Source organism: Anopheles coluzzii, chromosome 2 (assembly GCF_943734685.1).
Source record: "Anopheles coluzzii chromosome 2, AcolN3, whole genome shotgun sequence".
Taxonomy (NCBI): domain Eukaryota; kingdom Metazoa; phylum Arthropoda; class Insecta; order Diptera; family Culicidae; genus Anopheles; species Anopheles coluzzii.
The window spans coordinates 34,130,395-34,142,528 of record NC_064670.1 but is presented as its reverse complement, the minus strand read 5'-3'; the positions used below and the strand labels follow the sequence as shown (position 1 = coordinate 34,142,528).

At 42.4% G+C, this 12,134-nt stretch overlaps 1 protein-coding gene across 2 annotated transcripts in view; it reads right to left on the bottom strand.

The window, feature by feature from the left end:
• LOC120949220 (mucin-2) overlaps positions 1-9,218 on the bottom strand; it is a 36,567-nt gene extending 27,349 nt beyond the window's left edge. Inside the window, exon 1 of one of the 2 annotated variants that reach the window (XM_040366365.2) lies at positions 8,858-9,218. The gene's annotated coding sequence lies outside the window, so the exon portion shown is untranslated. Of the gene's footprint in view, positions 1-3,150; positions 3,176-8,857 lie in introns of those variants that run through there. The other variant, XM_049605155.1, reaches the window with a different exon arrangement.
• Positions 9,219-12,134: the final 2,916 nt, after the last annotated feature.

Below are 12,134 nucleotides of genomic sequence, written 5' to 3'. Positions count from 1 at the left end.
CCAGCCCACCTACACACTGCCCAGGCATTCGGCTCTACCTGACAGCGGTTTGATTTGGTTTTCTACATCTGTCCGCACACAATCGAATCTTTTTGCTAATTCCTGTTGTCCCCCGTGCCCTAACCGCTCAACAACAATGGCCCATCCTGGGGAGTAAGAAATTGCCGTATACCGTAAAGGTGTACCGACACGCAACACCGCTGGGAAGCACCATTCCCAATCGTATCCGGTGGGATTGCCGGAGCGGGAGCAAAGCATTCCAATCTAAATATTTCATTCACCTTATGGGCAGAGATGGGTTTCGGGTGGATTTTTTTTTATTGTTCCGTTTTCCACTTTCCCAAATGGAAAGAATTCGTCCGATTTCGGTGGGCTCGACTTACGCTGAGCTGGAATGTCACGTGGTAGCGCTTATGAATGTGCATTATTTACGCTTATTTTCATCCATTTTGTTAGCCGAAGCGAAAATTGTCAGGCATCACACATACACCTGGGAATGGATAGAAAAGTTTTCCCAGATCTAGCTTTAATCGCCGTATGGGATGCAGAGTTTTGAAAGTGATTCAAAGGGGCGGTTTATGTTATTTTTACTAAAGGAAAGGACTAAAGGACAATGTTTTTAGGTAATATGAATTTATTTAAATAAGAAGTAATAGAAGAAAACAAAATCAAATTAAACGAATCGGTTAATATTAACTTCTATCCAATTGTTTAAAATGTCTAGTTTAAGAAGAATACGTGCCTTTTGGCAAAGATTAATGCCATGTTAATGATAATGCCATAATTGAGCTATTTCGTCCTCTTACCGTAAAAACATAAGTAGGAAAAGCATTTTAAGTTGTTCCTTTTATTTAAACGAAAAAAAGGATGCACTAAAACGAATATTACAATGAAAACCAGTATTGTAAAGGTACTAAATTTAATAAAAAATAATTAACAGAACAACACAAAAGATCGATTAAATGATCACATACCGAGCTTACGACGTCTAACACGGGGTTAGAGGGAAGAAAGTGTAGTAGCAAGTACACGATTCATCAATCAAAGTGAACCATACGACACGCAAAGCCACTAAATTCTGCCTTACCGTAAAAAAAAGTGTCAACCTCACTGGCATGCGGCTTTCAGCCCGTCAAGCTTACAAATTTGCTGCATCCCAGTTACAAATTTTGCCTCTGTCATTTAAGCGAAAGGATTACGCGGGCTTTTTGTTGTTGTTGCTTTCTCCAACCAGCGGCAGCCATGTGACGAGTCTAAAACCAGCTTGTGCAGACATGGCGCGTATGTTCACCGTTTCGTGGCAAGTAAATGGGTTAAAAGCGAAACCGACAAATGCAGCTCCATATGCTCCTGTACGAGTGGGTTTGGCTTTTTTTCTTCTTCTATTAACTTTACTTTTGAAGCTTTGTCATGGGTTTGTCGGTGTTTTACCCCGTTTTTTTTGTTGCACTCTTCTGCGGTACATTTGTGGTTATTCGTGGAAAGTTTATGTCACGCAGGTTGAGGGTGTCGTACTTGTAGCGCGAGTGCGTGCGCGTGTGTTTGTTATGTTTTGCTCCATTCGAATAGTACAACCCGTTTCTCCATTTTTTGTGTATGTTTGCCTTTAATTTTGGAGCATTACACACGTCGGTGGCTGGGTTTGTGTGTGTTTGTGATTTGCGCTAGACATACTCCCCGTCGAGGATAGTTACATCTTCAACATGGGGGGAGCAGTTAACTGGCACATTAATCATGACATCCAACAATTACGTCACCTTTTCCCAAGCACTCCTTGCGCTTATGTCCTTATGGCTGCCTTCTTTATAATTCCATTCAGTTTGGTTTGGAGGCGTTTTTACTGAAAAACGACAACGCGCACGCGATCTCTGTTGAGCGCATTTGAAATGGGCGCAAAAAGGTATACTTCGGGAGCTGCGATTTAAAATCCCTTGCACATAACTTCAAGTTCTAGGGAACGAACCAGACATTGTGGGTGGGTTTTTGGTGGGACCGCGAAAGCAATATTTCCCAGTCTTGGAAAGTATCAAAACGGTTGCCGCTGAAGCGTTGCTATCAGTAATTCAACTCGCAACCCATTTCACCCGCTTGTGTGCCTGAATTTAGAAGCCTTGCTCTTCCTACTCACCGAACATGAAACAGCATCTTTAGGCAGGCAAATTTCCACCATTTCTTTTTTTTGCTTTGCAATCGTCCCAACGCAAACCGGCAGGCAGCTCGCTGGATGAGATTGTGCACAATTTATGGTGCGTATTAAAGCGAGCGGAAAACTGTCAGCACGGTACCGTGCTTTACGACCGTGCGCTCTCAGTCTCATGGTAAAAATACGGTACGCGATCATTTAGGGCAGGTTTCCCTCAAAAAGGGATCCCATTTGGCGTGGGCAAAAAAAGGGGACAGAAGCGAGGGGAGCAGAAATATCCCCGAGGGTAATTCACATCAACACTCCCCGGCTCGATCGTGCGTAAGACGTTCAATTAATTATGTTTTTTTGCACCCGGTTCGGTCGTAATGTGTCGTACCACTCAGCACCATTTGTGCTGAGCTCCCCGAGAAAGCTTCGTTTGAGTGGGAAACCTTTGCTCGACTTATGCCACGCATCCTTGCCACGGAGCGGGAAGAATTTTGGGGGCCTTTTGTGACCTACGACAGGTGGTTTATTATTAGCCAACCAAGAATGGCACGTACTCTTCAACTCTCCTGGGATGGTGCTACCGGCCGGAGCTACCGAGCAGGCTGGCGTACCGTTTCGCATCGAGTAATCGTTTTCAACTTATACGTGCTTGGGAAGCGAGTCTTCCGAATCCTGGCAATGCTTTCATGTTGGAGGTGTTTTCGGTGAGGTCTGCGTATGTTTGGACTAATGATGATGGGAACGCTACTCTCTCGCTCTCTTTCTCGCCCTAGCGCTCTGTGCGTGTATATGAGGTGTGAATTTAATCTTCTTACCTATCATTAAGCTTAGTTTACTTTGAATTATGTTTTCGAGTGCTGCAAGGGAAAGGATCATAGTATGATGCTCACGTTCGGTGGCTTGTGGTGTGTTTACGCGAACGCCGCAACGGGCCGTAGTTCATCACTCCCGTGCATAATTAATATATTCAAATGGTGATATTATTCAGGCAGTTTGTTTGAACACTGACTTCTTACCGCGGTTAAGGTTTGTGTGCGAGTGCTACGAGGTCTGATGGGATAGAACACGCGCATCGCAGGTGAGTAATTTATTTATCTTCCGGGGAGATTTAGAGACACCCGAAGAAGCGTGCTGATAAGTGGCTGATGAATGGGTTGGATTGAAATGAAAAATAGTAGCTAGTTTACAGAATTTGGGTGAGTGTGTGTGGTATGGATGGATGTAATAAGACGAATGATAAATTATAGGATCCTAAATGGCCAGAATTCGTTATTACAAAACAGCTCTTGCTTAAAACAATGAGTAACATATTGAAGCTCACACAAAATTTCAGTTATCTTCTTACACACGTAAAAATATCATGTCTCGGTGAATCTAGCTCGACCCTTTTCGGTGTCTCTTTGACACGTATTTGAAGTAAGGATGTAGATTGTAAATTTGATATGATATCTTCTTATATTTGTTTCAAATTTCGATTTTACATAATCCATGATATTGCCAAATTTGTATTAAAAAAAACGCTCTGACACTTAGGAATTCCCCGAATTATCTATGCTTGAAACAATCACTCCACAACAGCACAACGCAATAATTTTACAAGAATAAAAATAATACTCTTAAACCCCTAATTAAACAAGCATAATGTGCTATAAATTGGTAGTTAAAAAAGAATAGCGAAAGGTAACATTTATCATTGTTTGAAATAAATAAATACATTAATAAATAAATAATAAAATAAAATAAACCCAACAAACTTTAAGCACGCCGCTGATGGTCACCAAAAACATGTTGCCCAATAGCTCACCGTCAAGCGTATTGCATCATGCGGAGGTACAAATTGATGGTCAATCTCGATTGTCAAGTGATTTCATTGAGCTACATTCCCTGATTAACGTGCCGGTGCGAAAAACTACCCCCCTCTCCCCCCTCCAAAGCAATGATCTACCGATAGCAAAGCAATAGGGAGAAGAGTAAACGAGGATCCAAGGTTTGGATAACATCGCCGGGCCGGTTTGCCGTTTGAACGATGAGCGATTGCTTTCTACGATGCTTGAGCGTATCTTTTGTTGTTGCTATTGCTCAAAGATTTTCCTCTGTGCAGTGCCGTCCGTTTCAGTGCGGCTGTTTACATTTCTTTGCATTGAGAGCGAAAGCAAACAGATCAATTCTTGGAGCAAAGTTCGAGCGAAGGGCCATGGTCAGTGGGCAGGTACGGTTCAAAGTTGTAGCCAAGGGTTTAACTTTTCGTAGTAATGTGCGAGCCTGCAGAATGTGCTTAAAATAGAGTATCGCCCTTTCGAAACATTAGATGATTGCTTTTCAAGCGCACGTGCCCAGCCGATTGGTTTGAGTTTACAACTTTCAGGATGGTAAAATAATTAATATACCATTTCTTTTTTCTCTCTCCTTTCGTACGGTTCTTGGTTAAGCCCCGTAGCGAAACGAATCCCAGCAAGGAGCAGGTGAGGTAAAAAGTATTTAGTTTGCTTATATTGTAAGCAAAGCTGCTACTTCTACTACTGCTACTACTACTACTTCTACTACACCCAGATTGATCAGAAGCGAATCAGAAGTTCCCTTCGGCTAATGGATTGATCCGAGGAGGACACGCCCGCCCACCGGGTCGAACGGTGCGATTGAGTAACGTGTCGTAATGTTTGGGCCTCTTCGCACATCTGCCGGACGGTGGTAATGTGCGTGGGGTGGTGTGGGGAACGTTTCCACATCTTGATTTTTTCCCCGTTCGTTCCATCGTTGATGGTTGAAGCATCTCAGTCCGGTAGGATGCACACTGTTGACCTATTTAGCGAGAAGCCGAGAAAGATGTCTCTCCCCTTAACAGAGGGAGTAGCGAAAGGTTTGCAAATACGTGCGGGATGATGATAAAACGCAAACGCGACGCTACATTACGTTGTGCTTTTTGGTGGATGGCGTTTGAATGCCAAGTATGGGTAGGTCACGTTCGTGTGAAAATGAGACAGCAAAAAAGGGGAGATTACAAATTGAAAGATGATTTTCATAACCGGATGGTAATGGATCTGGAGCGTCGCCAGATGTGTGTATTGGGGAAGTTCATTTTCAGCGATGCATAGCAAGTCTGGGTGTGTATCTGCAGAAGGCGCAAACATATGATATGTAGGCTTGGGTTTCTGACATAGCATATCTGGCATATGTAATGTCTTATTTTAGGAAATTCGTAATTTTGAAGCAAAATGACTATTTAAATAAAATTTTGAATGATTCCGGAAGAACTCAACCTTCTAAAATTGATATTTCTCTAAAAAAGAGCTTAATCTCATTGATAGTAGCTAATAATAGTAGTAGCTCACGCTTGTATCAATACAGCCGGAAGCGATGGACAGACAAACCCAGCCCATTCCATGATTGACATTCCGTAGCCGCCGTCTAGTCTGTTCTGGATGACTTCTGGTCTGGTGGTGGTCGCAAGTGCCGCAATGTATGCACACCAATGTTTGCACCACCGGGTTGGGTGTTATGTTTACACGCTTCACCTCTCACCGTTGACGACGGTTATGCTTTCAGCAACAGCACAACATGGCCCACCGTCGCCTCCCGTTAGCGCGGTAGTCCAATCCGTCCGGTGTCCAAGGCGTCCGTTCGCGTTTAGTTAATAGCCGTTTCACTTGAATTGCCCCGATGACGGGTTTATCGCACTACCGTGGCTCGCAATCACTCTCCGGCAATGAAGATGGCAGCAAAAGGAGGGTCGAACGGAGCGCGCTCGAATTCAATCTCGCCCGGCTAATGGGTGGGAATATGCCGTTTCGGCTAGCGCTTCCCGCGTGCATAACGGAAGGCATTTGCGGGATCGCAAACATACAAACTGTCGCTGACGCTTGTCGATGCTTTCCACTGGGAATGAGTGTGTGTGTGGATCGGTCCGCGCTGTTCCGTCGTCGGCTGTGATTTTGTTTTTCAGGGAGTTTGTTGTTTATCGGCGTTACATAAACATAGAGCCGAGAGGGAAGCTCGAGTGTGCAATTATTGCTAAACGATTCTGAGCGTTGGAGGGCTATGTTGACTTCTGTCGAACCTTTTGAGGGGGAAGGGGTAGGTGGGCAGCTTATTGGGTGACTTTTGGGCCTGGATCGATTAACTGATGGGGTTGATGGATGATGTCGGCGCTTTGTTATGTGATATTAGTGCAAGTGTTGTTATGTTAGGTAGTTTGTAGGAGTTTGTGAATTGAATTTTTTATTTAAATAAAAGCTTAACAGTCTGTTGTAGCGACCGCTTGGTACAAAGGCTACACCATTTGTACATGCACATGCACATAATCTATACTTAAAAATGCTTGATTATAATTTCGTTGATTTTGTAATAGAACTTTCATATCAGACTGTCGAGTTAATGTCTTGTTTTGCTTAGCGATAAAACCATGCTGGTCCTTCGACCCGGATTCTGTGACTGGTAGTAGATTAAGATCAAATGGCGTTTAATGTAGTAAGCTATTTTTATGTGTTTTATTCTAAAATTACGATTAAAGGCTATTTTTCAGAAAGAACGGTCCGACTAATTTTATTTCGCTTACAAAAAAAATGGTTATAATAAATACAATTCAACATGATGACAATATGTGACAAAAATCCTACGAAACTCATACAGAAAGTCATCAAATATAACAAAATCAACATGTACCACCAATCAAAGATCCATCCTGGGGCGAGCTGTCAAAACATTCTCTACCCAACGGCGCACAGGCGGGCCGTGTTCGTACGTGATGTAATTTAGGAATATCGTCCCGCTGCAACCCAAACCAAGGCCGGCCATTTGATCAGCACTTTCGTGTGCTGTGGCCGGATGATTCAAATCAAATCAAACCCACAGACAGAGCAGCAGCTGAGTTTTTTTAGTGGATGTAACGTGGTATATAACAGCTATACCGTTCATTTAGCAGTTTCTGCCTGGCTAAAGTTTTCAGAATAAACAAAAAATGGGAAAAATCCACACCATTAAGGATACTTAAGGATTTACAGTTGACGCTGACTGTCTCAAAACGGGTGGATTAGTCGGGACCCGTAGCCCGAAAAAGGTTTCTGCAAAAGTGTTAATGAAATGGGAACTGTGTAAAGTGTTAGAGGCAAGGTCGCTACACTGAAAACCTTTTTCCTTGCTAAAGGTGCACACTACTTTAGAGCATTTAAGTGTTCGGTTTGCGGTGAACTTCAGGGAAGGTACCGGGTTCATGTTGGTAGTGGTTTTTAACGCTTACTTTGCTTACGTTTTGCCAAATACTTTACGGGGTTGGTCCTTTTTGCCGGAAATTGCAACGCGAAACAAAACCGACATAAGGCTACTTTAATATGGTTCAAGTAGAGAAAGCTTCCATCCGTGGGAAACATATTTTAAACAAGCGTTTGCTTCAAGTAAATAATGCTATCATTAAACTATAACAAAAATAAAACAAAACATGAAATGAAGAGCACTCTTTTCTGGGAGATTATATTGATAAAAGAAAGTGCTTAGAAGCAATTCGAATGGAAGATTAGCTTGTCGCCTGTCTGAACGACAATATGTTTGGCTTTGATTTCGTGCCCAAGGGGTTTACAAAAGAAAAAAAAATGAACTCATTTCTTATCATTTCGCCTAGGAGACAGCTTAGCGTGACATTGCCCCTTGGATTATGTATACAGCTGAAACAAGACTGATCTAAAAAGGTTTTAAGCCGCACCATTGTTTAGGTTCACTTTTTCTCAGCAGTGTTTGTAAAATCGACATCCCTTAAAGCAGACACTGGTGTTGCGTGATTTGTAAAGGTTTTTTTTTTGGTTTCAATATCCAGGCCCGCAAGATTGAAAAGGATTCGTTAGCTTCAGGATTGAAACTCTTTAGCACCATTACTTATCGGTACAATCAGAAGATCGACACGATGCCTTAGCTTTTGTTGCCAGCTTTTCATCTTCCCCGCTTATGTTAACTTTTGGACGGAACGGCAAATAGATTAGTTTCGATTTTGGCCACCTTCAGTTGGGGATAATATCCCAACACTCGAGTTTAGTAAAAGCTTGCACACAGTACAACACGATCTATTGGTGCGGAAATATTCCGTCTAGCGTTTTTCAAAGGTCTACGGTACTGTACGGGATTTGGATTTTAACGAGACAACAATGCAATGGGGCCGGTTTTCTGTTTCCGATACGATTGTAATCTTATCATGGCAGGAAAAAAAAAGAATTTGCCGACCGCTCTTTTCTGGCTGATTGAGGAAAATTGATATTTTTGCTATCATCTCTTTCTTGGTAAAAGGGCGATTTACCCTGGAGGTGATCAAAGGCTGAGGCGAAATGGAGCACAAGCAGCTTTCCTGTGTATGCAAAATCTGTTTACGGTGCTATAATTCTATTAAGAAAAAAAAAATAACACTTGCAGCTTAAAGCTCCGTAGGTTCTAGAAAATGTATTAATTTATCAGCAGCCCACAAATGGTGCTCTTGTCAGGGGTAGAGGCCAAAGGCAAATTTTGAGAAAAAACCAAATCCCTACGAATATGTTGATCCCTCGAAGTATGCATAGCATTATTTATTAAAAGATGTAAAGCTTTAAGGTGGAATGAGTACCTAAGCGATACAGTGACAATTTAAATACGTAGATAATGCTAATAATTTAGCGGTCATAAATCGTTACAAATCACACAATTTGTGTTATCACACTAAAATGGAACGCACTCAAAGATCGCAACCTGTAACTAAAGCATCTAACTTACCGTGTACGTGTCTGCTTTTCACACCTAAAAGTCTTTTATCCAATATCACTATTCAGGTTGCACTAATAATCTCATGCACAAAACGGTAAAAAGCAGCAGTTTAAATTATGCTCTCGGAATATGTTTCTCACAAATGTTACGAAATTTCACCACCTAATCACTGAACAAACAGTTCAACACCATCTATAAAGTGTATTCACATCCTTTTTACATCACATTACAAAAGTCCGTGTGCGTACCGTAGAATCGCGTACACGCGGCACGTAGCGTTATCCTCGCACCCCGTGCAAAGTCCGTGATCCGCACGAACTGCGTCAACTGTACCGTCCGACTAAGCATGCGCGTTCGCCCGGACATAGCTTAAATAGCTGGGCCTACCTGGTCGTGGTGGGATTACACATGTACTGGCCCAGCGGTAGTGGGAAGGTGGAGGCTGCACCATGATGAACATGATGATGCTGCTGATGATAGTCGCTGTCACATTGCGCGGGCCTGAGTTGCCGCCCTGTGACATTCACCTATGGCTGTGTTGCGGTGTTTGTGTTTATCTATCTCTTTCTTTTTACCTCTGGTTGATGGATTTCGGAGGGCTTGGACGAAGGGGGGATGAACCCGTGAGCATCTTCACGATCAACAACGCGATGATGCGCAGCACGTGGACGATCACTCTCACTGGTAAAGTGATCAGCGTACTCTCCCTCCCGCGGTTGCCTTTGGTTTCACTTTCCTTCGGGTGCCACTCTCGCTCACGAAAGCTCATCGAAGCTTTCCGTAAACCGCGCTGAAAGCTGTTAGCATGATGTTATAGATGATTTGCTCAAAAATGAGAACTACTTTGAAGTTGTTTATTAATTGCTACAAATATTTATTTGAAAAAATCTTCACAGCCGGGGAAAGTTAACATAACATGTTTATTTCTATTATTTAACGTTTAGTTAAATTTATAATATTTGACGAACAATTTTTAATATATGTATATTAATAGCAATTGTGGGATAGTTTATATAAACTACATTTTAGGTTATTTTTTTTATAATTTTAGATAGATTTTACATAACATTATTATATATTTTGTTCCCATACTGCTCCACAGTGCGTATACCCGAGTCTCTCACAACCACGTGCGCCGGGTTCGTCGTTTTGGCGCGTTACATTCGGGCCACTCACTTCTGCTGGGAGTGCTACGGTCGGTACACTCATCCGACAGCGACACTCAAACTACTCACACTCTGTAATAAAAAAAAGTGGTTAAGGGGTTTAGCATGCCGGCTCGGCCAGCCTCCTGCCCGACAATTGCCATAATACTAGCCGGCCTGTGTTATCTGGGCTAGGTCGACCGTTTGCGGTCAGCGTTCGCCACATAGGGGCCTGCAGGCCCCATGACAATGGGTGTGGCGTGTGCAAGATGCATCGATGCTGGATAGTGCGGTATCGGATGCAATCAAAAACGGTTCGACGCAAACTAAGCCGACCGCCGGTGGAGGTGGTGTGTGCGATTGGAAAAATATCACCATCCATATGCAGATTAAATCGGACAATGTGTTGCAATGGGACGCTTTTATTGACGGGATCAAGCGATCGATGGCGATGGCGAATGAGTGATACAAAAGGGCGAACGAAAGCGATGTGAAATAGGAATGCTTTTTTGGTAAGGGTGAGATGTTTTAATTAAATTTATACACACTATTTACATTAAGTTTGATGAACAAATATTTATTAGAATACAAAATATGTTACTGAAAATCAACCATTTGAGGCGTCTGGCGCTGAAGAGTAGAAATATTTTGTATACAATTTTACCGTAGAATGATACATTGCTGCAATAAAAGCACAACGCCATTCAGGAAGGGCTCGAGCAAAACAGACTACCTATCTTGCTCGAAAGCACTTGCTTTATGGTTGACAAAATGAGTTGTAAGTGGCGCTTGCATCTGCCACTACAAAGTAGAACGTTCCTGAAAAGTTCACTATCCAAGTGTACCAAATTTGGCGTCCCATTATGATGATGACCTTGCTTGACTGTTGCTGCTGCTCTTACTTTTTGCATCATTTTCATTTCGTCATTTGGTGCACTTGCGACATTTTTCGTTGTTCCAAGCCGAAGCACTGGCAAAGTAGTTTTTCGCAGTACGGGTTTGATGCAACGGGCGTGTCGTTCGCTGGGAAAACGTGCATCTGACGCTAAAATGCTTTGCTTTCGTTCTTTTGGCGGTTTCACAACCACCATTCTGCAAAGCTCCTTATGGTGGAGAAGATAGTTAGCACATCATAGTCGCCTGTGTAAGACACTGCAGAAACCACAAATCTTAAGCACGAATGAACTTTCGCACTCTAAAATATTGCTCAAGAAGCATTTGCTAGTTGTGCGAAGTGTCTTCTGTTCGCATGTACATATGTGTGTTTGTTGGTCTTGTTAGATTCTTGAACTCCCAACAAACCACACAAGTCACGTGAAATCGAATGCGCAAGGGAGCTATTTATTATCTTCCAAGTACAAACATAACAAATCTTAACCTTCGCTTGTTGTAATTTCTTTCTGCAGACTATTCTCAACCATGAGGTGCACATGTAAGCGATAACGAGATGCTGCGATTTGTCTGGGCGAGAACAGGAAACAACTGCTTACCAAGCATTTCGACGAGCGGTGGAGGCAGCATCGGTTTGTAATCTCCCACGAGACACGATGCTCTACTGAAACCTGAGCTTGTGGCTTGGGTCGCAGCTGATTGATTATCCGGTTATAGATGTGAAGGTTGGCGTACTTGCAGATCCTTCACGGTTTGTGTAGTATGAGCGAATCGATACACTACAGTACGCATGTATTTTTCTTGTAAAAATAAATACAGTGGAACCCGTCATAACGAGTACCTCTTATAAAGAGATTTTTCATAACAAGCAAATATAAATGCTCAACCAATACCTCTCTTAACGAGTGTGCGATGCGATCAATAACGTTTGTGTTCCTATTTGGTTTGTTGTGCCGATGTGAAATCAAATTCAATATCGGTAAACATCGAACATTTCTTTGAATTTTATTATAGCTCAGACAAATAGAAGCTTTGATTCTAACAATATGAAACTATAGCCAGGAGGAAAAGTGTCATATCATTGTGTGAGGCACAAGTGTGTGGTATATGTTGATGAATGTTTCTAGCGCGTTTTATGGACCTAATTGCCCATGAATTGTTTCCCCCTGCGAAATGCTGCCACTTGTATGTGTTGTAGATGCCAATACAATTATTGAAATCTTTAATGACCTTATTTATGCTCAAGAATG